The sequence below is a fragment of the Macrotis lagotis genome, chromosome 1, assembly GCF_037893015.1.
Source record: "Macrotis lagotis isolate mMagLag1 chromosome 1, bilby.v1.9.chrom.fasta, whole genome shotgun sequence".
NCBI lineage: Eukaryota > Metazoa > Chordata > Mammalia > Peramelemorphia > Peramelidae > Macrotis > Macrotis lagotis.
Genome location: NC_133658.1, coordinates 870,940,933 through 870,968,797, shown reverse-complemented (window position 1 = coordinate 870,968,797; position 27,865 = coordinate 870,940,933). Strand labels below are relative to the sequence as shown.

The following is a 27,865-nucleotide window of genomic DNA, read 5'->3' as shown; positions in this document are numbered from 1 at the left end:
CTGAGACCAGATTTGAACCCAGGTACTCCTGATTCCAAGGCCAGTGCTTTATCCACTAAGCCACCTAGCTGCCCCTCTCTTCAGTAGTTTTTTGCATCTCCTTTTCCATTTGATCAACTCTATTCTTTAAGGAGTTTTCTTCAGAGAGTCTTTGAAAATCTTTCTTCTATTTAACTAATTGAATATTTCAAGTAATTCTTTTCTTCAGTAGATTTTTGTGTCTCTTTTACTATTTAGCCTATTCTGGTTTTTTCAGATGTTATTTTCTTCAGTACATTTTTGTGCTTCCTTTCCCAAGCTGTTGACTAGTTTTCATGATATTCTTGCATCATTCTTTTGTTGGTTCTGCCACTCCAGAATCCATTATCTGGAGGAGAATTTGGGAGGGTTCAGACAAATCCTTGTTTTGATTCCCCTCTCTTGGACTTTGTATAATTTTGTATGGGTTTTATATAGTCCTATGGAGATGCATGTTGTCTCCCCCATTTCAAAGTAAACTCTTTCAGGGAAGAGATTATTTGGCTTTGCCTTGATATCTCTGTGTCAGCATGGTGTCTGAAACCTAGTAAGTACTTAATAAATGTTTGTTGATTGATTATGTCCTAAAGATCCTTCTGGGTGTGACATTCTATATGCTAAGATCCTCCTGGGGCAGCTAGGTGGCATAGTAGAGTGCTGGGTCTAGGGAGTTAGGAAGAACTAAGATACTTCCAAGTTGTGTGACCCTGGACAAGTCATTTAACCTTATCTGCTTCAGTTTCTTCAATTATAAAATGGAAATGCTAATAGCAGTTATTTCACAAGGTTATTATGAGGATCAAATGAAACAGTATTTATAAAGCACTTAGCACAGTAGTAGACACATGGTAGGCATTTAATAACTGCTGATCCCTTCTCTACCCTAGCCTGTCACACATTCACTCACACACATATACTTACACTCACTCCTAAACACATGCATACATACACTCACTCATACATACAGTCACACATATATACCCATGCATACTCTCTCTCTCTCTCTCTCTCTCTCTCTCTCTCACACACACACACACACACTCTTTAGGCTCTAATACTGCTAACATTCTGTTTTAGGAGTTTAGAGAAAGGAGGCAGTTTTGTGTGCTGGCAGTGCTGGGTAGCCAAATACCAGAATAAAGACATGCCGAGACTGGCTCCAAGGACTCAGAGCCAGCCTTGCTAACCTAAGTAACCAGCCCTGTTTTTGGAGGGAACTTGGGGTTTGCAGCTTGCAGGGGACCTGGCAGCCGGACTTTGTCCAAATACAGCCAAAGTAAAGGCCCTTCTGCCCTGGGTTAGCTGGCTTACTTCCCCAGCAGAAGCAGCATTTGTGTATTCGCTATTATTTTCCTGAGGCAGATTCAGAGTTGCTGCTTATGGGGGTAAAAGGTGGTTTTTTTCCTCTGTGGTCAGCAACCCCTCCCTCCAAAATCCACACTACTGGCTAGGATCAGCTTTTGATCTCAGTCCATCCTCCTCCTTCTGACATCCCTATTTTTTCCTAAAGGTCAATTGAAATAAGAACTTCCAAAACAGACAGTGACCCTGCATCCCTCTGCCTCCCCCCTGCCCCTCCTATTTCTCCTCCCTCCTCTTTTAAACATTTCAGCATGAAATTGCTGAACCATCATTCTTTCTTCCAGATCCAGGCCTTCCCTTGGTACTTCTAACACCTGGCCTCAGCCCACACTAGAGCACACCCAAGGGTGAAGGTTGATAAACACTGAGTCAGCAACACTCAGGTCACAGAAAGGCAAATTACACTGGGGAGGTGGTGACTGGTTAAGCCTCTGGGGTGTGAGGACAAGGCTACCTTCATTCATGAAAATGTCATAGCATAGAAGGATCTTAGAACCCAGAATATCAGAGCTGAGAGGGACATTAGAATAGAGAATAGGAGAGGTGAGGTCTTAGAACTATCAGAGAAGGAAGGGAATATTAGAACATAAATGTCAAAAGTGGGATGGATCTTCTAATATACATTAGTGCCACAAGGGAGTTTAGAATACAGAAATGTCAGAGCTGGAAGTCCCTTAGAATAGAGAATGTCAGAGGTGAGAGGAATTATAGGGAACATAAAGTCCAATTCCTTCCTTTTACATTTGAGGAAACTTGGGCCTCAAGAGGGAAAAGTGACTTGTCAAAGATCATTTAGTTGATTAGTGACAGAGTTGGTAGTAGAACACAGATTTTCTGTCTCACAGTGGAGAGGAATGATTAGATGTACTTTTTGCAAACTAATTCAATCCATTTTTATAGATGGAGTAACTGACACCCATTTATTTAAGATCACAGAAATAGCAAGTAGCAAAACAGAGACTCAAACCTGGTCTTCTGACAAAATGTTGATTATCTTTTTGGCAGCATAAGTCTCAGCTTTTCCATCCAGCATCATGAGAGGAAGTATGGCTTTAGTAGATAGGGTATAGACTCAGTGTCAGAAAGGTAAAAGTTCAAATCTAGGCTCAGATACTTACTGTATCTGAGTATATCAGATACTAACTGACATTGGGCAAGTCATTTAACCTCTGTTGCCTCAATTTCCTCTTCTGTTGCCTCAATTTCCTCTTCTGTTAAGTGTATAATAATAGCTCCTACATTCCAAGGTTATTGTGAAGCCCCAATGAGATAATATTTGTAAAGTATTTAACACATAGAATAAATGCTTAACATAGCATTTCTAAATGCTAGTTTTATATAGACATACATTTGTTGTCTATACATTTATTTTCAGGCATGTCAGAATCTCCATGACCCCATTTGAGATTTTCTTGGAAGATACTGTAATAGTTTGCCATTTCCTTCTCCAGCTCATTTTACAGGTGAGGAAATTGAGGCAAACAGAGTTAATTGATTTGCCCAGGATCACACAGCTAGTAAATGTCTGGGGCTAGATTTGAACTCAGGAAGATGAATTGCTCTGACTCCAGGTCAAGTACTCTATCCATTTCCTATACCAATAAAATCACAGATGCAGTCCCAATCCCCAACCTTTCTACCTACAGGACCTTAGGAAATAAATATAACTTCTTTGATCCTCAGTTTCCTCTTCTATAAAACTAAGGGGATTGGACTAGATGATCCCCTAAGATTCTATCTAGCTCTGATGCAAACATTCTGTCTTACATATGCTGCCTCTCCAACTAAAGCACAAATTCCCTTCTAAGATTATAAGTTATAGACAAGTTACTGGTCTGATTTGGTGAAAGGAGTTTCCACACTAGGAATTTCCTTACACTGATCATGGGTCAGACCATCACCCTTCTTCCCAGTGTTGTCTCCCAAACCAGGCTGTAAGATCCCTGAGAGCAGGGACTGTATTCACAATGCCTAGTGGTTTAACACATTCTAACAGAGTAGAAAGGTGAAGGTCTTATTTCACCATGGACTACAGCCCTTAGCCTTATCAGACATAAAGCTTGGGAAAACCAGCATGTGCTTTTAGAAAAGGCCAGGCTTGCTCAATGCCACCAAGCCTGTACCCAGGGTGGGGGTGTCACTTTTAAAAGGGAAGGAAATGGTAAGGAACAGATAAGCCACGCTGGCTGGTAGCCAGCAGTAGCTGTGATAAACCCACTCCTTTACTGGGAAGACTTCCCCTTTGATTAGGTCTCTAGCATTCCTCCCAGCATCCTCTGTTCTCATGGTATTTGGGCATTTGTTCATATTATCTTATGCTGTTCTCTCCCTCCTTGAAATTAGGGGCATCCAAGCTAAAAGGTGCCCCAGAACATAGTATGTTAGAAAGCAAAAATGTTATTCTAAGAAAGTGTCCATAAGTTTCATCAGACCACTAAATAAAAGGTTATGAACTCATGGACACTACTGAGGATCCCAGGCCTTAAGTCTTAGCTGGGTCTTGAAGGAATGTATGACAAACTGAATTGATAAAATTTGGGGTTGAGAGAATGTGGGTTTTCCTCTTTTGGACCAAAAACCCCTAGGTCTGTCTTTTGCTCATTTGACAACACTAGCTTTCAAAATTTAATTGGAGAGGTCCAAATTGCATGACTGAAACTTCTATGTGTCCACTAGCTACACTTATCCTTGGTCACAGGCTGTTCTGCCAAATCTCTGATCACCATATTGCCCATGTGTGAAATCAAGCAGGGAACTGACCCAACAAAGAAATGTGGACAGTTCAGTATGGCATACCTCCATTACTGGAGAAACCACTAATGACCCATGTGTCATTGAAGATGGATGCTTTCTGAGGTAGGTAAGAGGAAGTGCAGCTGCCCTCAGAAGAAGAAATGTCTTTTGGAGCCCATGCAGATGGACTTTCTTGGGCAAGTCTTCCTCTTTCTGACAAAGGAAGCTGCCCTCCTTTGGTTCTGAAACTTTACCATGGTTGTTGGGTGCCAAAACCAGTTCATCCTTTGGCTTATTTGCATGATGCTTGCCCTGTAGGCAGCTGGAGAACAAATGTTCCCCACCAGGCACCTCTCTGACATTAAGGACACCCCTCTGACACCAAGGACAGACACTCTCAGGAGGTTCCATTTAGGCTGCCTGTAGGGCAGAAGCTATTCTTATCAGCAGCAGAAGAGAAGTAGCAGAAGCACAGTGAGCTGAACTGGGGTGAACTCAAGTTCAATTCTATTCTCTATGATTGTAGAAAATGCACCAGAGTTCTCTGGGACTCAGTTCGCTTATCTGCAAAATAGGGATATTAATACTAATGAAAGGTCATGTAGCATAGTGGATAGAAAGCCAGCTCCAGAGTTAGAGAGACCTGGATACAAATCCTGTCTGTCAAATATGTGTTATAGGGTCCTGGCTAAGTCATTTGAGCTCAGTTCTAGACAACTCTTTAAGACTAAGTTGCAGAGAAGGAGCCAAGTTGCAATGGTATATATGAATGTATAAAATCACCTGTCCAGTTCCCATTCCATTGTTACTTCCTACCTCACAGATTCCCTGGGAAGAAGAGGTTTTTATAAGTTTCAAACTAATCTAAAAATATGAATTACTGGCATTCTTTCCACTATACAAAGAAAGGCAACAGAAGGGCTGGTTTCAAATTCTGCCTCAGCTCCTTATTGACTGTGTGGTCTTGGCCAAGTCACCTCCCATCTCTGAGCCTCAGATTCCTCATCAATCATATGGAAATGATAAGATCTTTACTTAAGCTTTACTTAATTCCCAACAGGAACTTCAAGTGTGGTACCACGGATAGGGATCTGACTTTAGAGACAGGAAGACTTGGATTCAGATTCCCTCCTAGCCTTCCCCCAATTCATACAGTGTTGCCCTTCTTAAGCTACTGAACCACTGAACCTGGGTAACTCTCTAAAGTGACCAATTACAGTGCTTTGCTAGGAGGAATTTTCTCACCTGAGAGTTCCTTATATTAATGACATCACAGATCCAGGCTATATCCTTGCTCCTACTACCTATCTCAGAGAGTTGTCATGAGAATCAAATGATTTCATGTATGTAAGCAACCTTCCCAAGGTTGAAGGGAGTTTCCTCACTGAGATTTCCCCATGTCAGTGAATTCACAGGTCTGTTCCCCTCCCCCCATAATGCATTACTCCCCACCCCCCCCCCCGCCAGTAAATTGTGGATTGTAATACTAATGTCATCTTTAATTACAATAAAAGCAAACAAAAATAATGAGTCTAGTTCTGCAATTACCTCTAGAGGGAAAGGGAAGCAGGTTAACTGACATATTAACTTCTCCCAAGCACCTACAGGAAAGGTAGTGGGGAGGGAGAATAATTATCCAATTAAATGACTATGCCAGTGAACCAAATGCTACCCCAGCAATTAGAAACAGCCTTCAAACAACAAAATCTCATTGCTATTTCCAGCAGGGACCAAGCTCAGGGAAGGCTGATTTAGGCTACATTAAGAGAGGCCTCAGGAAAATATTTCTAACAGTTCTTTTTGTGGTGACAAAGAATTAGATGAAGGGATGCCCATCAATTAGGAATGGCTGAACACATTGTGGTACATAAAGTGATAGAATAATGTTGTTCTGTAAGAAATCATGAGCAGGGGTGGCTAGGTGGTGCAGTGGATAAAGTACCGGCCCTGGAGTCAGGAGTACCTGGGTTCCAATCTGGTCTCAGACACTTAATAATTACCTAGTTGTGTGGCCATGGGCAAGCAACTTAACACTATTTGCCTTGTAAAAACCTAAAAAAAAAAAGAAATCATGAGCAGGCAGACTTCAGAAAATCCTAGAGAGACTTACATGAACTGATGTTGAATGAAGTGAGCAGAATCAGAACATTGGATACACTTTAACAGCAACACTGTAAAATGATCAGCTATGAATGCACTTAGATCCTTTCAGCAATAGAATAATTAAAGATAATTCTAAAAGGCTTTGTAATGAAAAATGTCACTCATATCCAGAGAAAGAATTATGGAATCTGAATGCAGACCAAAGCAAACTATTTTCACTTAATTTAAAAAATTTTTGCTTTCATGTGGTTTTCCCTTTTGTTCTGATTCCTTTTCACAAGGTGACTAATATGGAATATTTTTGATGTGATCATACTTGTACAACTTATAGCATATTGACTGGGGAGAAGAGAGGGAAAAGAAGGAGGAGGAAAATACAGAACTCACAATCTTGCAAAAAATGAAAATTGAAAACTATCTTTACATGTAATTGGAAAAAATAAAATACCAAAAAAGAAAGAGAAGGGGTGTGTGTGTGTGTGTGTGTGTGTGTGTGAGAGAGAGAGAGAGAGAGAGAGAGAGAGAGAATGTGAGTGTGAAAGGCAGAGGTTTCAAGTTCAGGACTAGGTCCTCTTAGACAGCCAAAAGAGACTAAGACACAGAAAAGATTAAGAAACCTTGGACTAATGATCTCAAAAGTTTCCTTTCCACTCTGAACTTATGATAAACTGGACAGTGTTTAAGGGAAGACAATTAGGAGGGTGAAGGGTCTCCATTCCCCATCCCTGGAAGGCTCTTCCTCCTCATTTCCGTCTCCTGGTTTATCTGGTTTCCCATCTTCCAAAAGAAGCCTTTCCTGATCCTCCACTTAATGCCACTGCCTTCTTTCTGGTAATTATCTCCCATTTATCCTGTCTATAGCATGTCTGTACATTGTAATTTTCATGGTGTCTCTCCTGTTAGACTAAGAGCTCCTTGAGGACAAGCATGTTTTTTGTCTTTCAATGTATCCCCAGCACTTCACAGTGTCTAGTAAACAGTAGGCACTTAATAAATGTTTACTGACTGACAGAAATGGAGTAGGCACATCTAGAATGCTCTGCCCTCTTGAACTCTGCCTCTTCTAATCTTTAGTTTCCCCCAAAACTCCACTCAAAGGTTACCTTTGGGCAGGAGACCTTTGGTGCTTCTCTTTCTTACAAGTTTGCTGGTATCTGTTCCCCCAAATAGTCTTATATTTATTTTATATAGACTTATATGGATAAATAGAATTTAAGCACCTTGAGGGCAAAGATGCTTTCATTTATATCTCAGCACCTTGGACAGTGCCTGGAACACAAGGAGCTATGTTTTGATTAATTGTTTAAGGAGAAAAGGCCCAAGAAAGTTATGATTGCCTTCTTCAGGTATCTGAAGACCCTTGCAATGAAGAGAGATTAGATTTGTTCTACTTGACCTTGAAGGACAAATCAAAGAATAACAATTACATTAATAGCTAATATTTTATACAACCAATTCTCTAAGTCCTTTCCAGTTAATAAAATATTGTCCTCACAACACCTGGCAAGGTAAAGAGATCCAGGGTTATTAATGTATGTTTTTAACCAAGGCAACAGAGGTACAAAAGGGAAATACATACTATGTGAGGTGCTGTACTCTTTGCAATCTTATTTCATTTGATCCCTACAATAATCCTGGGAGGAAGATGCTATCATCCCCCCCCCCCCATTTTACAGATGAGGAAACAGTCATTTAAAAGAAATTAAGTGATTTGTTCAGAGTCACACTGTTGTAAAGTTTCTGAGGTTGTATTTGAGCCCAAGTTTTTCTGACTTCAGATTCTATGTTCTACCAAGTACAATAAAAGAATCACAAATAGAAAACTGGAAGTGATCTTGGAGATTATCTAAGAACAATGAGTAGAAGTTGGAGAGTAGTACAGATTTAGGCTTGGTGTCCAAAAAGAATGATTGAACTGACCATATGCGGGATGAGCTGCCCCTGGAGGTAGTGGCCTTCCCCTTGTTGGTCTCTGCCCAAGCAGAGACAACACACCTGACAAGATGTGATAGAGGGGAGGCTTTCCTAAAGAAAGGGCTACACAGTGACCAAATTCCTTTTAGTTCTTAGATTACGGGATTCCGAATTGCTCAGGGAATCTTTGTGTCAGCTGAACAAGCCATGGCATCACTGGTTCATTCAACAAAGATTGTTGATGATTGTGTTCCTGGTCTAGTACACTATGCTATGTGGGATGTGAAACTTACTCTGACTTTGGGACTGAGTGGGAAAAGTGCCAGCTTTAGAGTCCATAGACTGGATTTGAATCTTGCCTCTGATATTGAGATCAAGTTCTCCTGGCTTCAGTTTCTCTACTTGCAAAAGGAAGAATCATCATCGTTGCTGTTGTTACCGCACTATCAAATGAGTGCTGTCAGGAAAGGACTTTGCCAATCTTAAAATCCCATGTAAATACAATAATAGCAATTACCAATATCTCATCTTTTTGAGAGTGTTCATATAGAAGTAGTTATTATAAATAATTGCTATCTCAATATAAGTGATATATTATGATATATAATAAAATAACAATATTAATAGTGATAATAGCTAATGTTTAAGTATTATGCATTATGTGTTATTATGTATTGGACACTCTGCTAAGTATCTTACTTATTTAATATATTATATGTATACTTAGATATATTTATACACTCTGAAAATTATATAGATGAGGATTTGAAGAAGCAAAAGGAATTATGTTACAAGACCCAGTCCTGAAAACCATCAAATGAGTGACACTGGCCAACATTCTACTGTTAGTTCATACATTAACATTAGACCGTGGCTAAGTGTTACCAGTTCATTAAACTTTGTCTATCAAACATCCTTACTTCTAAAAGTCTACAAACAGAAAAAGAAAAACATTTGATTCTTCCTTTTCCTTTCCTCTTCTCCTCCCTAATCCCCCTTTTTTGTTTGTTTGTTTTGTTTTGTTTCTCTCATCCCTAGTTCTCTCTTAGTTCCCTGGGTCCTCCTTCCAAGTCACTGAGAGTCAACATATTGAGATGGCAGAAGAGTGGGTTATGGTAGGCATAAGGTCATAGATTACTGAAGGAAAGAAGACTTACTAATACAGATTGTCAGAACTAGAAGAGATCTTAGTATAGAGAATGTCAGACCTGAGAGAGTCCTTCAACATAGAACGTCAGAGCTGGGAGGGACTGACATTTAACATCAACTGGGAGGGATCTTAGACCAAGAATTGTCATAGTTGGAAGGAATTGAGAACACACTTAATGTCATCTGAGAGTGATCTTAGAATAAGAAATATCAGAGCTAGAAAGGAGAATAAAGACCATAAAGTCTAACTCCCTCATTTTACAGATGAAGAAACTGAGGCTAAGGAAAGGGATATGACTGTCCCAGACGTAATGTCTTTGGCTTGAGTTCAGCCCAAACACATTATTTCTGGGCAAAAAAACACATTCACATCATCTCTTATGTGACCAATAACACATATCTTTGAGACAGGTCACAGCAATGGAATGAATAGTCTTTCCTTTGAACAAAATCAACTAGAGGATTGAGCTCTCTTGCCAGCCCACAAGATACAGTTGGGGTTAGGAAATACTGGCATGGATAAACAGTGCTATGAATTTAGAGGTGGGAAAGAATGCTGTGGGTTGCCAGGCATATGCCATTAAGCCCAAGGGAAGGAGCTGATAAGAGGGCAAATCTCTCCAGAGATGGAGAGCCAAGACACTGAAGCAAGTCAGGACAACTTCATATCTCTGCTCACCACCCTCTTCTCCAAGGGAAATTACTTAAAGCTCAGATGGGGGATCCCAGGTTTTCCAGTCCAGCAGCCTCTGGTTGGACTGCAAGCTTGATGGGATTGGGCAAGAGAATGTCAACAGCAACAGATAAAAGTATTAGTTGACCGGGGATTTGAGTTACTATTTGCTGTATAATCACAGAGCAATCACTTTATCTTTCTTGTCCTCAGTTTTCCCATCTGTAAAATGGACTTAATTAAATGGTCTCTAACTACCCTTCAGCTACAGTTCTGTATGATTCCCATAAATTCCTTCCAAATGGGTTGCCTTAAATGTGTAGCTCTCATCACAGGCTTTATAGAGGTCTCCTAGTTCAATCCCTTCATTTTATAGATGAAGAAAACTATGGCCAAAAGAGGGAAAGTGAGTTTCTTCAGGTCGCCACAAGTCATTACATGACAGAGCTGAGATTTGAATTCAGGTCTTCTGAACTCAAAGTCAGAAAGACTGTGGCAAAGAAATAAGAGTAGGAAAAAACAGAATAGATTTGGAGTTAGAGACTCCAGATTAAAATCTGAGCTCTACCTTGTACTATTTATAGGACCATGGGTACACTATGTAATATCTCTGGGTCTCAGTTTTCCTTGAAAAAATATGGAGTTTGAAGTAGACAGCATTGGTTCTAAATCCTCAGTTATAATTCTGTAGCCATAAAACTTGTGCCAATCATGACAAATGAAGGGGTTCCTCCCCTTTTAAAACCCTCTTGGTTCAGTCTGAGGGAGCTCCAGATGCTTGGTCTATGGGCTCCCTTTGGGATGAGCTTCAGGCTTATATATGCAGAGGCTGGAATTAAGTAGAGGAGAATCTGAGCTTCAGTGCTGGGTCTGATGTGGCAAAAACAAAACCACTGCAATGATCTCTCAAAGGTCGCTCCATCCCCATCCTAGCCAAAACCCCAGTTCCAGTTTGGCCTTTCTCTTCTGGGAGAAGCTTAGGAACTCCCAGCTCCCGGGAGCCTGGCCAAAGCCTCTTAAAGTTGCAGACCCCATGCCTGCGGCTTACAATCTGGCCCAGTCAGAGTTCCCTCTAATTCTGCCCCCCTCCAAAAAACCTCTAGACAGTAATACGATCAAGAGATTTAAAGCTGGAAGGAAATTTGGAGATTATTTATTTCAAACTGAGAAAGCAAGTTCTAAGGAGACGGAGTTTTTCTACCATCACAAATAGAGTAACTGATGGGGGTGAGATTCAAGCTCCAATCCTCAGCCTCCAAAATCCAGAGCTCATTCCATTAAGTCATGATGGAAGGATCAGAGAGAATCCCCTGAAGAAAACCTAGCCTGGGGCACACTCAACTCCTGGGACAGAATCTTAAGGTGTTCCTCATCAGTTTTTCCTCCCCAAATCCAGGGACTGCCCAAAAGATTGCCCAGAGTCCTCCTCACTCACAGCCAAGCCTGGGGCAAGACTTAAGTCACAGAACTGTACAAGTCTCTAGACAAATATTTAAGGACTAAAGAAATTTTAGTCATTATGCTTGTTGCTGCTGTGATTACCTGCTGTGCATATAGTGTACAAGGGTAAGGATAAGCGCTAATATAGATACAACTATGTGCTGAGGCAACCAAGTGGTGCAGTGGTTAAAGCACTGGGCCTAGAGTCAGAAGACCTGAGTTCAAATTCAGCCTCAGGCATTTACAAACTGTGTGATCCTGGACAAGTCATTTCACCCTGTCTACCTCAGTTTCCTCTTCTGTAAAACAAGATAGAGAAGGAAATGGTGAACAACTCCAGTGTCTCTGTTGAGAAATCCCCAAATAAGATGATGAAGAGCTGGCCTTGACTGAACAACAACAATGCTGTCTTAAACCCTTTATAAGTATTATCCTATTTGATCCTCACAATCCTGTGAGGAAGATGCTATTATAGCACCCATTTTACAGTTGAGAAGATTCAAGTGAACAAAAGTTAATTGACTGAGGCAACCAGGTGGTGCCGTGGATAGAGCACCGGCCCTGGAGTCAGGAGGACCTGAATTCAAATCTGGACTCAGACACTTAATACTTGCCTAGCTGTGTGACCTTGGACAAGTCACTTAACCCCATTATCCTAAATAAAAAACAAAAAAATATTCTTTAAAAAAAGTTAAGTGATTTATCCAGGGTCATACAGCTAGTGAGTGTCTGAGGCAGGATTTGACTCAGATCTTGACTCTAGGTCCAGGGCTTGATTCACTGCTCTACCTAGCTATAAATATGCAAACACATATGGGCATATGTGTGTGGTACACATGTGCACATGTATGTGTACATATATAATTATACTATATGATTGTGGCTGTATCTGTATATGTTATACAAAAACACATGTGTTTACATACATACACAGCCTTACAGGTCATCTAATCCAAAGCAATCATTTTAGAGAGGAGGAACCTGAAAGCCTAGAAAGGTCAAGTGTCTTACAATCAGGACTGTCACAGTTCTTAAGTCCTCAGAGGTCATATTGAGCAATCCCTTTATTTTACAGATGAGGAAACTGAGGCTTGGAGAGGTTATATAATTTGTCTAAGGTCTTACACAGGATGTAAAGCTCAGGAGAGAATTGGAACCCAGGTGTTCTGAATCCAAACCCAGCACTCTTTCTATTGTACCATGGAGCATTCCAAGGGAGGTGCACAATGTAGACAGTACATAATTGTGGAGAGGCCACTCAGAGTATAGAAAAGAACAGTGGATTTAGAATCAGAAGGCTAAGTTCCAACGATTCTCAGGCTGTTAGATTCTGGGTAAGTCACTCTGGCCTCAGACACTTAATAATTACCTAGCTGTGTGACCTTGGGCAAGTCACTTAACGCCATTGCCTTGCAAAAACCAAAAATTAAATTAAATTAAATCTTCTCATCCTTCTAGGAGCTCACAGAATATAGCAGGAAGATTTCAATCCAATGGACCACACACTAGGAGGCCCTGGCTGCCTGCCTGCTAAGTACAATGGAAGCAAGATGAATGTAGTTCAGGGGTGAATTGAAAATTGTTTGGGAGGGTCCAGAGGATGGCTCAATTCCAGCTTCCTCTGTACCAGCACCTATCACTCTTTTTAATCCAAAGCTCCGTCTTCTAGACTCCCACTCCAAAGTCTGTAAAGTTCACCTGGAAGATGAACTGGGAAGATTATTGTGCCCATTTCAGAGATTCTGAAACTGAGCCTCAGCAAAACACTATCTCATCTAAGACCACAGTTTTCCTGTGGTTAATAAAGTTGTCTTTTATTGTTCTCATGGAGTCTGCACTGAGTGGTGTTGAGGACTACAGAGATCACATCAATACACCTGATACCATGTTGCCTCATGAAAGGTAAGCCAGAGGAGGCCCAGGAAAAACAGGTGAAACATCTTGTAAGTGGATGTTAGAGGAAACTGATACCCAGGTCCCTCCAGCCCTGGGATCATACAGGCCCTCCCATCACTGATTTCCTGTATTCTAAGGGCTCTCCCAGTTCTGACATCTTATGTTCTAAGGGCTCTCCCAGCTCTGACATTCTATGATTTTACTGAATACATTTTCTTTTCCCTTTCCAAGTCCAGTAACCTGAAGGCCAAACTACTTTTCTGCTGCCATGACATGATGGCCTATACTTTCCTGTCTCTTTGTCTTTGCTTAATCACTTGTGACTGACATGTCCTTCCTTTTCCTCTTTACCCATTCTTTAAAACCAAACTCAAAGTATGCGTCTTCTATGAACCATTTTCCTGGAGGCCCAGATCAGTAAAGACCCTGCCCTTAGCCTATCATATGACTTGACCAGGGTCACATAGCTAATAAGTGACTGAGATTGGATTTGAAGGCAGATCTTCTGACTCAAGGTCTATATTCTATCCCCTGGACTACCATTTGTCTCCTTCCATGTTGCTTTCACTCCTTATGCTATACCATATTCTGTCATGTATCCTATCTGTCTGTATGTGTATCTGTATGTATATGTAGTACTGTCCTTTACTGGAGCTTCCTATTGTATACAAAAGAGTCCATCAATGAGCACAAGGATTTGCACACAAAAGGTGCTTAATAAATATTTGGCAAATAAATGAAGGAATCCATCCATAATGTCCCAAGTCAATTCCTATTCAACTTAGCTAGAACTGGTCTGTGGAATCTGCTTGTTAATCTCCTCGTACTGTGAAATTCCTTTTGGGTACAGAGTGTTCCTCCCCAGCGTGGACGACCTGCTCCACTTGGTCTCCTTCCCCTGCTGGGGGCTGCCCAGGTCCCGCCTGCCAAGCAGCTTCCTCCCCTATCACTTCACCAACAGGGTCACTCCTTCACTTGAGATCCATTACCTTCTCATCAAGCACCAATCCCCAGTGGAGGACAGACTAGAGATTAAATGGGAGCTGCCACCATGATAAGGAATGTTAGCATTAATGACTCCCACGCTGTACTCAAGTTTTTTCTACTTTCTATGCCACATGAGGATTTCTGCTCCATCATTTCCCCTTAAAAACACATGTGTCATCCTGGGTCTTGGCTCAGCAGGCAGTTTCATGGGGTGGAAACGCCTAGCTGGAAGAGGCTGGGGCCAGGGTCCCTGGCTGACAGCTGGGGACCAATGCTGATGTTGGAAGAGAGGGATGCCAAGTTTGTTCCATGTCACCAAGAACCAACGCCCAGAAAAGTCCCCAAAAGTCCCCAAAGTTGGGGTACAGTGGTGAAGTTACAGAGTGCCAGACTTTAGTTAGTCTTGCCCTAAAGAGAGCATATGTACACAGAGAAAATCACAGAACTGTAGAGTTGGCATTGCCCTTAGGATATAAAATGTCAGAGCTAGGGCAGGGGATGGGGAAACCTTAGAACACAGAATGTTAGAGCTTGGAGGGACCTTGGGACATAGGATGTCAGAGCTGGGAGGGACCTTAGAACATAGAAGGTTCTGACCTTGGAAAGGGAATATTACACTTGGGAGAGATCTTAGAGATCAATTAAGTCAATTCATTTTCAAGGAAACAAAGACAAGAACATAAATGGAAAAGGGAAATGGTTTGTCCAGGGTTACATGAAGCTGTGGCCAGAACAAGGAACAGAATACTGATCTGATTACACAAGGAATCCCCAACTTTGTTCTCTCTTCCTACTTCTTTTCAGGAATTGTGTAGGCTGTATGGCATACTGAATTTCTACTGATATTTCTACTGATATTCTGGTTATGGGACCGAGGACTCTTTTCTTCAGTTAGAATGCAGTGAACATTCTGTGACCACTTGCAAACTGAGAATCATAAAGGGAAGTTGGAAACCAGACTAGTAATGAAGATTTTTCTAGAGGAAAAAAAATCTAGCTAGATTGCAACATGCCCTCTGCCACTAATACATGCCCCTGGGATATAGAGAGGTAGTATAGTATGGTCCAGAATAAAACATCCTGGATGTAGAATTAGAAGACCTACATTTAAATCCTTACTCTGGAACTTATTTGCTAACTACATGACCTTGGGTTTTCTCTCTCTCTCTGGATGTTTCTCCATATGTAAAGTGGCAGTGGGTTAGATGATATCTAGCTCTAATGTTCTGTGTTATAACATTCTATGTTTTGAGGTCCCTGCCAGCTCTAATATTCTATATTATAAATCTCTTTCAGCTCCAACAGCTTGTGTTCCAAGATCCCACCCAGTGCTAACATATTGAGCCCTAAGGTTTCTCTTAGCTCTGACATTCTGTGTGCTAACCACTACTAGACCTATACTTAGTAAAAAGAGATAAAAGGAAGAGGGAAAGGACCCAAATGTACAAAAAAGTTAATTGTAATTCTTTTTGTGGCAAAAGACTAAAAGCTAAAGTGAGTGTTAATCAAAAAGGGAATGGCTGAACAAATTATGATGTATGAATGCAATGGAATACTATGATGCCATGAGAAATGATAGAAGGGATGGTTTCAGAAAAACCTGGAAAGATCTGTATGGATTGATGTAGAGTGAAGTGAGCAGAATCAGAAAAATAATTTATACCAAAACAATGCACTGTAAAGACAAACAACCATGAAAGACTTAATTCTGATCAAAGAAATGAACAACCACAATTTCAGACAACCAGTGATGAAGAATGTTAGCCACCTTTGAAGGACTCATAATGGAAAATGATATATGTTTTAAAATTTTCCTTGACTCTACATGTTTATTATAAAGATTATTTTTAGATTTTTTAAATTTATTTTTTATTGGAAGGGATGGGGGGGGAGTTGAGTTATTTTCATTTGAGGCTTTCTTGGTATAGTTAAGAGAGTGATTTGCAATTTCCTTCTCTAGCTCATTTTATAGATGAGGACCTGAGGCAAAAAAGGATTAAGAGTCATGAGGATTGGGGCAGCTAGGTGGCGCAGTGGATAGAGCACCGGCCCTGGAGTCAGGGGGACCTGAGTTCAAATTCACCCTCAGACACTTAATTATCTAGCTGTGTGGTCTTGGGCAAGCCACTTAACCCCATTGCCTTGCAAAAAAAAACAACAACCCTAAAAAAAAAAAGTCAGGATCAAATAGCTAGTAATTATTTGAGACTGGATTAAACTCAAGTTCTTCTGATTCCAGGGCCAGTATTCTATCTACTTGCCATCAAGCCGAAAATTGGGGCACTAATGCACTGTTGTTGGAACTGTGACCTGATCCAACCATTCTGAAAAGCAAATTGTAATTGTCCAAAGGCTAAAAAATTGTACATACCTTTTCACCCAACAATGCCACTACTAAATCTGCATCTCAAGAAAAAAGGGAAAGGATTTATGTGTACAAAAACATTTATAGCAACTCTTTTTGAAGTAGCAAAGAATTGGAAATTGAGGAAATATAATTGAGGAATGGTTAAAAATTGTGGTATATGATTGTGATGGAATACTACTGATCAATGATAAGCAGTATGATTTCAGAAAAACCTGGGAAGATTTATATGAACACATACAAAGTGAAGTGAGTAAAGCCAAACTGCTGTATATAGTAACAATAATTCTGCACAATGATCAATTCTGTATGATTTAGCTATTCTCAAAAATACAATGATATGGGGTAGCTAGATGGCCCTGTGGATAGGCCCTGGAGTCAGGAGGACCTGAGTTCAAATTTGACTTCAGATACTTAAAAATTAGCTAGCTAGTGACCTTGGGCAAGTCATTTAATCCCATTGCCTTGCAAAAACCTAAGGGGAAAAAAAAAGACAGTGATATAAAACAACTCCAAAAGACTTATGATGATCAAAAATGCTATCTCCAGAAAAAGAGCTAATGAAGTCTGAATGCAAATCAAAGGATACTTTTTTTACTTTATTTTTCTTGGTCTGTGTTTTCTTTTGCAACATGGCTAATATGGAACTACGTTTTGCATGACTGCACATGTAGAATCTATATCAAATTGCTTGTCTTCTCAATGAGGGGGGAGGGGAAGAATTTGGAACTCAAATGTTTTTCAAATGAATGTTAAAAATTGTTACATGTGATTGGAAAAAATAAAATATAAGCATTTTCACTTGAAATATAATTTAAATTAAAATTTAACTTATTTTAGTTTGATTTCAGTAGAAGAAAAAAGATTTATAGCATTTATAATGTTTCTGTCAATTAAAAACAATTTTTATTTAAAAGAAATCCAACTCTCCCTATGGAAGATCTCTTTTAGCTCAGATATTTTGTATAAAAGCCCCTCATGGATCTGACATTCTGTGGTCTTGTGAGTAATGTGACTGTTACCTCCCACCTCCACCTGCACCCTACCCCAATCTCCCAGAACTTCAGCTATAGAATCTGGTCAGATGTATTTAGTGACTTTCCTCACCTTCTCTTTGCCCTCCCCCACTCTTCTCATCCTCCTCCCTCTTTCTCCTCTGCAATCCTGTCTCTGGCTAACTTGTCTTCTCTTCTGGAGCCAATTTTCAATTGTACAATTAGCCATTAAGAAGCCCTTTCTCCTCACAGAGGTGAAATAACATGTTTCTGTCCCTGTGGACCAGAGAGGCAGCTGGGATAAGGAGGGGAGAAATAAGTTGTTCTCCCCTGCTCCCCCCACACCCCACTCCCAGATGACCTCAGGTTGGGCAGGTATTCACATTTTCGTCATAGGATGACCAATTCTCTAAGTCCTTTCCAGTTTATAAAATATTTTCCTCACAACACCTGGCAAGTTAAAGAGTTTCAGGGTTATTAATGTATGTTTTTAACCAAGGTAACAGAGGTACAAAGGGGAATAATCAGCTCATGGTCATCTTGTAAATTGGAGGAAGAGCTGAGACTTGAACTTAGGTAGATTGACTTAGCTCTCCTCAAGCTTTGGAAGAGCTAGGATCAGCAAGGTGGTACAGTGGATGGAGCACCATCCCTGGAGTCAGGAGGACCTGAGTTCAAATTTGATTACAGACACTCCCTTGCTTTGTGACTCTGGGCAAGTCACTCAACTCCCAACTGCTCTCCAAAACAAACCAAACAAACAGACCTGGAAGATCTGTCAAATTTCTTATGGCTTTTTCTGCTTGGCCCTGGAATAATACAATAAGAAGAAATGGATGGCCAATTTCTGTCAGATCCAAGTGAAACCATTCTAATACCCTAAGCCTTTCCCAACCTCTCCCTTAAAATTTTTTTTTTTATTTATGGCATTGAGGTTAAGTGACTAGCCAAGGTCACACAGGTAATTATTAAGTGTCTGAGGCCACATTTGAACTCAGGTCCTCCTAACTCCAGGGCCGGTGCTCTATCCATTTCGCCACCTTAGCTGCCCCTTTAACCTCTCTTCTTAAAAAAATTTTTTTTTTTTGGCAAGACAGTGGGGTTAAGTGGCTTGCCCAAGGCCACACAGCTAGGTAATTATTAAATGTCTGAGGCTGGATTTCAACTCAGGTCCTCCTGACTCCAGGGCCAGTGCTTTATCCACTGTGACACCTAACTCCCCCCCAACCTCTCTTAATTCTAAATCCTTTCCTCTGTTTAATTATCTCCTATTTATTTTGTCTACAACTCATTTGTACATATTTGTTTGTGTGTTATGTCCCCCATTAGCTCCTCAAGGGCAGGGGCTTTTTTGTCTTTTTTATTTTCCTTATTTAGCACTTTTTGATAAATATGATAAATACTTTTGATAAGTGCTTCTATTTATTGAAGACAATGACCAAACTAGGTAGTGCAGTGGGTAGAACACCAGTCTTGGAATCAGAAGGACCTGAATTCAAATGCAGCCTCAGATGCTTGACTCTTACTAGTTGTGTGACCCTGGGGAAGTCACTTAACACAGCCTCACATCGAGGACCATCTCCAGTCATTCTGATCCATATATGGTCAATGGATCTAGAAAGTTCTGGATAAGAAAATGAGGCTTTTCCCTCACTCACCTCCCTGATGACAAACAATAACAACTATTTATTAACTGCTTGCCTACTACACACTGAAATATATACATTCATCTGAAATAACATACACATCTCCCCAAGTGCAATGGCCTACATGAATGGGAAGAACAGCAAATAAGGGATTAAACATTCCTGGAAGTTGGTTGAACACTTGTTGCGGCTGCTGGGCAGAATGCAGCAGTAAGACTTTTGGGATATCACGCATGCCAAATTGTGGGAATTGGATAACGAGCTTCTTGCAGGCAGGAGCAGCACCTTCAGGTTACAGGACCATAATAATAGCAATGACAATCATGCTAGCAGCTAAAATTTAAACAGTGCTCTGAGGTCTGCAAAGTCTTATTCATACATTTATCCCATTTGGTCTGCCAAAGACTCTGTAAGTTAGTATTGTTGTCATCCCCACTTTACAGAAACAGAACTGAGGCTGAGTAATTTTCCTAGGGTCATAGGTTATCTGAGTCAGTGAATTCTAGCCCCTCTGACTCCATGGGCCAATGAACTATTCCAATGTACAGATCTAGAGCTGGAAGGTACTTCAGCAGCTATCTGATTCAATCCTCTCATTTCATTTATTTATTAACCCCTCCCATTTTAAGCATTTATTCAAAGATATGTACCTTATTCTATATATTAGTTTCTGATCTCTCTTTCAGGAGGTGGAAGCCTGCTTCATCCTGGGTCTTCTGGAATCAAGCTTGACTCCTGCATTGATAAGAACTCTTAGGTCTTTCAAAATTGTAATAACTACTAGCATTTATAGAGCACTTTTATCTCATAACAACCCTATTTCCATCCCCATTTTACAGATGAGGAAACTCAACCAGACAGAGGATAAGCAATTTGCCCAGGGTTGGGTAGCAAGAAAATATCTTAATCTGGATCTGAACTCAAGTCTTCCTAACTGTAAGACCAAACAATTTATTTACTGGGTCATCTTGCTACTCCAACATTTTAATAATCTTGGTGTCAGGTCATAGGTGACTTTGCAGATTTCATTCCCTACAGCACAGTAACATTCCAACACATTCATATAACATAATTTGTTTAGTCTCTCTCTAGCCGATATACACTCAATATCCTCATTTTACAGAGGAGGAAACTGAGGCCCAGGAAAGCTGACTTGCTCACATCACAGCAGAGATCAAGGCTACAGATAAGCTTCCAAAGATATGAATTAAAATCCAAGTGCCATAAATCTAAAATATGACAAAAAGTTTGCTATCACCTCGATTATAACTAGAATGTTGATTGGTTTATTGAATATTTAAAACTAGAAAATAACATGTCAATCCCTATTGAAAACTGAATATATTAGTAGAAACAGACCACATTGAGCATCATTGAATCTTTCTCTAATGGCTTAGGAATTGACTGCAGTTTTCATTCTCAACTTCTGTAAAGTAAGGTGCAGAATATTGATTGGACCAGATTCAATTGGATCCCCAGGAATGGAATTCTGTTTCAAAGCCCCAACCCCATCTCCAGTAATCTGACTGAGGAAGGATCAGCAGGGATCAGAGTGAGGGAAAGAGTTTCTCATCAAGAGACAGGCTGGCTCTAATCACCAAATTCCACATAGCTCTGTTGACAGGAAGTCTCTTTGTAAGCAAAATGAAATTCTTCAGCCAGGACTCCACCTGCCTCTTCCATTCCCCTCCTTCTTCCCCTGCCCTGGGTCCAGCTGAACACTTGGTATAGATTATTGGAATAAAGCCTTTTTTCCTTCCTTTTACTCTACAGTAGGGAAATGAGTAGAATTGGGAAATCATTATCCACAGTGTGGTGGTCAATTGTGAATGTCTAAAATATTATGATCCATTTGATGATCCTAGACAATTTCTAAGGATTCATGTTCACAAATATTATTTATGTCCAGAGGGAGAACTGATGAATTCTGACTGCAAAGTGAAAAACAATTTTCTCACTTTTTAAATTTTTCTTGCTCTGTTTGACCTGGCTAATATAGGAATGTGTTTTGCATGATTTCACATCTACAATTGATATTATATTGCTTGCATTTTTAATGGATGGAAGAGGGCTGGCTGGAGGCAGGCAGAGATTTGGGAATTTAGAATTTAAAAAGACAGAAAGTTAAAAAAAAAAGGATAAATGTATTAAAAAAAAGAAAAATCCACAGCAACTTTAAGCCTCAGAAGCTCACAGCAATACCAACATTCAGCAGAACAGGAAGCTAATTCTCCTACTCATCCAAGAGTCTCTGGGCCCATCCAGGAAAGAATCTGATTCAATCCTAAACATGTATTGGGCCCAGGACAGATGAATAACTTGGGACCCAGAGGAGAGTACATTTAAGTTTTTTGCTATACTGTGATAGAACACACACAGGATCACAACTGTGGCATTCAAGGCCCTCTTGAGAGTTAGAGAGGATACATGAGTCATTAATCCAACTTCTTCATTTTCAGAAAACTAAGGTTCTATGATTGCAACTCAGGTCCCCTGGTTGGCTCCATGCTGTGTCTAAACTTATTCCTCCAGTCTTATCTAATAATAAAACTCAAATTATATATGTAACATTCATAAAGTCCATTCCTCATAACAAACTTATGTTATTATTATAAATATTATACCCATTTTACAGATAAGGAAATTGAGGCTGTGATATGGGATATGATTTGCTCAAGAACACACAGCTAGAAAGTCTTGCAGGGGGGGCTTACACCCAATTCCTGATGGCCTGCAGTCCAGTTCATCTTCCATAAAGCTGTCAAGCTGTCAGTTAAATGAGAAATTATTAGCCAGCTACTGGTTGGTTTGGGAGCCGAAAAGGGGTAAAAGACAACTTTCAAGGAGCTTATGGTCTAATGGGAGAAACAACATACAAACAAATAAATTATACAGAATAAATTGGAAGGTACTAGACCTAAGGAAGGATTGGGATTTGAGAAGGCAGAATTTTACTTGGGTCTTAGGGGAAGCCAAGGAAGTCTGGAATTAGAGAGATAAGGAGGGAGAGTATTCCAGGCATCATATTTCTAAAGCAGGGGACAGCTCCATCTCTATCTATTGAACTTCCCAAGTCAGATGTCTTTTTCTCCATAAAACCATCTTTGACATTTTCAGGTGCAAGGGAGCTCATAGCATTCACCAGGACCTCTCCTTTATGACCTTTATAATACAGGAGACAAAATGTTGGACCTGGAGTCAGGAAGGTCTGAGTTCAAATCTTGCTTCAGACATATATTGTCTATGTTATCCTGGATAAGTCACTTAACCTCTTTTAACTTCTGTTTTTTATCTATAAAATGGGGATAATACTATCTATCTCAGAGGGTCAACTGAGACATCATGTTTACGGTACCTTGCAAACTTTTAAGTACAAGAGAAGTGCTAGCTATTATTATTTTTATCATAGCCATTAATGTACTTTATATAAAAGGCATTTCTTGAGACTAGAGCTTATTTCTTATCTATACAAAAATGCACAGTATCTTGATATATACAGTAGGGGCTAGAGAAATATTGAGTTAAATTAAGAGAGCCTCAGAAGACTCCTGAAATTATTTATCATGTATCTGCTTTTCTGTGCACATGTTATAACTTCAAAGTAGAATGTAAGCTCCTTGAGGGCAGAGTTCATTTGGTTTTTATCTCTGAATGCCTGGCATCTAGCCCAGGACTTGTCTTGGTCATTTATTCTATGAACTCAAGCAAGTTACTTATCCCATAGGCCTGTGTCCTCATTATTATATGAGGATTGGGTAGTAAGAATTCCTTTTTTTTTAGTTTTTTTTTGCAAGGCAATGGAGTTAAGTGACTTGCCCAAGGCCACACAGCTAGTGTCTGAGGCTGGATTTGAACTCAGGTATTCCTGACTCCAGGGCTGATGCTCTATCCATTGCACCACCTAGCCACCCTGGGTAGTAAGATTTCTAAGACTTCTTCCAGATCTGACATTCTGAATTCTAAGCCCCCACCCCAGCTCTGATATTCTGAGTTCTAAGACCCCTCCAAATCCTGACATTCTGTGTTCTAAGGTCCCCTTCCAGCTCTGACATTGTGAATTCTAAGGATCTTCCCAGGTCTGACTTTTTCTTCCAAAGGCCCTTCCAGCTCCAACATTTTCTGTTCTAAAGTCCCTCCTAGCTCTGATATTCTATGTTCTAACTCTGACATATTGTGTTCTAAGGCCCCTTTTAGTTTTGACTTTCCCTATTCCAAAGGTCCTATCAGTTCTTACATTTTATGGAAGAAATACAGGCCCTCCTGGTCACAACTAATTCATCAGGGACCAGCCAACTAGCCAACAAGCCCTAAACTGATAGACCTAAATCAAGTGCCCCAGTTTCTGACCTCAGCAGTCATTTTTAGGGCTAGTTTTGGGGTCTCCAGAGTTTCATTAAGTCTTTTTAATAAAGGAGAAGAAAAGGATGCCTACATTCTGCCACCATGTCCTTCAATCTGAAGGACCTGTCAGTTTGGCCCCAGCACTATGGGGGGTGGGGGTGGAGAGACACTAACTGGTCCACAAGAATACTCAGCCGGAGTAGACTCTATCCTCTGGCATTAGCTGTAAAATCCAGAGCAAGTCACTTATGGAAACTGAGATGTTGCCTATGAAATTGGAATAATAATATCTCTTAGGATCATGGCTAAAGTGCTTTGTAAATGTCAAAGTGCTATGGAAATCTCAGCTTTTGTTTTTATTATGTTCTTCCAGATAATGTCTCTAAAGGGAAGAGCATGCCTAACCAGTTGACATGGGAATTCTTATCAGTTTGGGGTCTTTTCAACAACAAAGATTCTGCTTCTCTTTCAGGAAACCTTCATGAGTAATCCTCAGAGGAATTCCCCAATCAGGAAAAGGGTCACTGATGACTCCTCAACTGTCGGTGTCTGATATGGAGACATTTGTCCTAATCTGGTGAAACACTTGCCCTTGAAGGAGGTGTGTTGAGAAGGGCCCAAGTCGGGTTCCAATGTGCCCCAGGAGGGAAAAGTCCATTTCCTTACTCATTCAAGAAATATTTACTAAACTCTAAGTAGAAGTCATTTTGGGGAAATAAGACATGGTTCCTGGTCTTGAGGAGCTTACAATCTAATATGCTTAGGTAATCTTTCTGGGAAGAAAGGTGGTGTTTTGTGAGAAAGAAAAATCCATCTTTGTTCTTGCTTTCTTTTCAGCATGGCAGAAAGTAAAGAGAATGGATGAAGTGATAGGACATAGGTCAAATCCTAGCTCTTGTCATTTTCTATCATGAAACCTTGGACAAATTACTGCTTCAGCTTTCCTATTTATAGAATGAAGGGTCTGGATTAGATGATTTCTAATACAATTCAAAAAATATTTAGGGGCAGCTAGGTGATGTAGTGGATAAAGCACTGGCCCTGGAGTCAGGAGTACCTGGGTTCAAATCCGGTCTCAGACACTTAATAATTACCTAGCTGTGTGGCCTTGGGCAAGCCACTTAACCCCGTTTGCCTTGCAAAAAAACCCCCCAAAACCTAAAATATATATATATTTATTAAACACCTACTATATAATATGTACTGCAACTAAAACACAAATCAACATCCTATTAGGGAGGAATGACAGGGAGCCAGATCAGTAAGTGAAGGATAAGGATAGTTTGAGAAAGAAGAAAACCATTTCAGAGATGGGGGGGGAGGGTGAAGAATGAAAGAAGTAACATCTAGAATAGCATATATAATGTTGGACTTGGAGTCAGAATACTGAGATTTGAATCCTGACTCTTACTAGCTGTATGGCCTGGGCAAGTCATATCTCTCAGAATCTCAGTTTTCTTATCTCTAAAATGGAGACAGAATTTGGCTCCTACCTCACTGAATCACCCTGTAGCTCACATGAGTTAACATTTATAAAGTACATTGTAAGTACTATAGAAATAGAACAAATATTTTTATTACCATGGAAAGAAGATGAGAATTCAGAGAGAAGGCAGAAATGCAGAGACGGTTCATCTCTGGCCTGGCAGACAGTTCGTGGAGATGTACTAAGATGGGAGATGGAATATCTCAATCCAGTTTGGTTAGAATGTAGAGAGAGAGAAGGGAAATAATGTAAAATGAGGACGGGAAGATAATTTGGGGCAAGAGTGTGAAGGTGTTTGCACAGAAAGTTGAAAAGTTTGCATTTTTCTCTTAGAAAGCCCTTAAGGTCTCTCTCACCTCTTAAAATCCTGAGATCTCAATGTTTCTATTCCCTTGTCTATTCAAATTTACACAAATTCTAATTCAGTAAGCATTTATTAAGTGCTTACAATATAAAGCCCTGCGTTATCTGGCATAGAGAAAGTTTCAAAGTATACATAACATATATTCCTTGCCATCAGGAGAGAAAGGTAACACACACATAGATAACTGTGTAACCCCAGCTTAATTTGTCCCTTTCTGGCTACCGTTACTGTATCTTGGGGGCCGGAGGGGAGAGAGAGACAGAGACAGACACACAGACAGAGACAGGGAGACAAAGACAGAACGAGACAGAAGATAATAAGAGAGAAAGAGAGAGAGAGAGAGAGAGAGAAAACAAAGAAACAGACATAGAAACAGAGACAAGACAAAGACAGACACAGAGAGAGAGAGAGAGAGAGACACACACAGATGCAGAGACAGACACACAGAGAACAGACTCTTGAGACAGTTAATTATCATGGCAGGAAGGAGTCTGGTAAAAGTAAAATGTTATTGAGTTCCAAGAAGGGACAACATTATTGGCAAGGTGGTAGAGGGATTAGGAAGGCTTTCTGAAGGAGACAGCACTTGAGTTGGGCTTTAAAGGACAGACTGAAATTCAACAGGACAGCACAGGGAGGTCATTCCAACCCAATTCCCACGATGATTTTTGCCTCCAAAGTTCCGAGGTGACTCTTCTTTCTGGCTAAAACCTACTGTCATAGTCATCTCTGGAAACCTCTTCATATGGTAGGGTTTGGGATCAGGACTTCCTGTATGTAACACAGGGATCCCAGCCCAATAGAAAGGTAGAGAGGAGGTCCAGTACCTTATCTCAGGGATCCACTCCTAAATCTCACCAGGCAGTCCCCAGGCCCTGTTTTTGCTGATGTGACCCCAAATGAAAAGAATTAGCGGTTTTTTCCAACACTTGTCTCCACCCAACCTGCAAAATAGTTTCATTTCCTAGAACTGACCTCAGGGCAGTGTCTGCCCCTCCTCCACCACCCCCACCACCCCATTCCCTTACCCTCCTCCACACAAAGTCCAGGAATCCTGAAAGAGGAATTCCCAGACCATCTCATCTGGGTCTCAGAAAGATCTTGGTTGCCATGGGAACAGAACTAGAGGCTGGAGTACCTCATCCGGCTGTCTATTGCCAACTGGTGCCCTGGAGTCAAAGGGCACCTGGAGGGTTTTTTGTTTGTTTGTTGTTATTATTATTTTTAACCACAGTCCCTCACCTCAGTAACAGTAAGTACAATTAGTAGGCATAAGCCCAAGTAGGGCAGAAAGAAAAGGAATGGGGGGAGTGAGAGGGGAGGGAAGGAGGAGAGCAGAGGACAAAAGAGGGACTGAGGGGAGAGGAGAAAAGGAGCCAAACTCAGGCCTTCATCAGCTCTTGGAATTATAGATTTATAGCTGGAAGGGATAAAAAGATCATTGAGTCTAACTGCCTCATTTTATATACAAGGGGAACTGAAGAGAGATGAGGTGACTTGCTCAAGATTCAAAGGATGAAACTGGTAAGAGCCAGGATTCAAACCCAGTGCTTCTGCCTCCAAAGCCAGCACTTGCCAAGAGGTTTCTTACACCAATGGAATAGCTACCTGTCTTTCTGCCTTCACTATCTTCCCTCTCCAATCTATCTTCCACACAGCTGCCAAAGCAATCTTCCCAAGCTGCACCTTTTATATGACACTCCCTATGTTCAAAAAACTTTCCAGGGACTCCCCTTTGCCTCCAGGATAAGCTACAAACTCCACAGCTTGTCATTCAGAGCCTCCCTCAACTTAACACAGAAAAACCTTTCCAATTCTCCATTCCAAACCAGCTACTTGATCTCAACCTTTCTTCCCCTAACTCTATGTATCTGCACAGGCTGTCTGCCCACTCCCACTAGCTGTCCTCAAAGACTGAAATGATCTCCTTTCTCATGGCAACCTTCAAGGGTACTTTGTTCAAAGTACAGTTCAGGGGCATCTAGATAGTGCAGAGCACCAGCCCGAATCAGTGCCTAGCTGTGTGACTTTGGGCAAATCACTCTTAACCCCATTGCCTTAAACAATTATTTTTAAAAAAGTACAATTCAAAGTGCTATTTCCTTTATGAAGCTTGCCCTGATTCTCAATTCCACCCTATCAGCTGAAAGTAACCTTGCCACCCTTAAATTTCTCTAGAGCATTTTGGATGATTCTCCTTTGCCTTTAACATCTTCTACTCTTCTAGGGGCAGTTAGGCAGTACAGTGGATAAAAGTCCTGGCCCTGGAGTCAGAAGGCCCTGAATTTAAATCTTACTTCAGACATTAGCTATGTGAACCTGAGAAAGTCACATATACTGATTGCCTCTGAAAAAATAAAACAAAATAAAACATCTTTTACTTTGTATCATAC

The 27,865-nt window shown here is 40.6% G+C and overlaps 1 protein-coding gene and 1 long non-coding RNA gene across 2 annotated transcripts in view; both read right to left on the bottom strand.

Moving 5' to 3' along the window:
• The window catches only part of ECE1 (endothelin converting enzyme 1), a 178,397-nt gene that overhangs the window by 113,577 nt on the left and 36,955 nt on the right, over positions 1–27,865 (bottom strand). The window lies entirely within an intron of this gene.
• The window catches only part of LOC141509026 (uncharacterized), a 57,238-nt gene continuing 36,059 nt past the window's right edge, over positions 6,687–27,865 (bottom strand). The window contains exon 2 of the long non-coding RNA XR_012474562.1: positions 6,687–27,865. This exon is cut by the window's right edge and continues 14,069 nt beyond it. This is a non-coding gene — a long non-coding RNA (uncharacterized LOC141509026).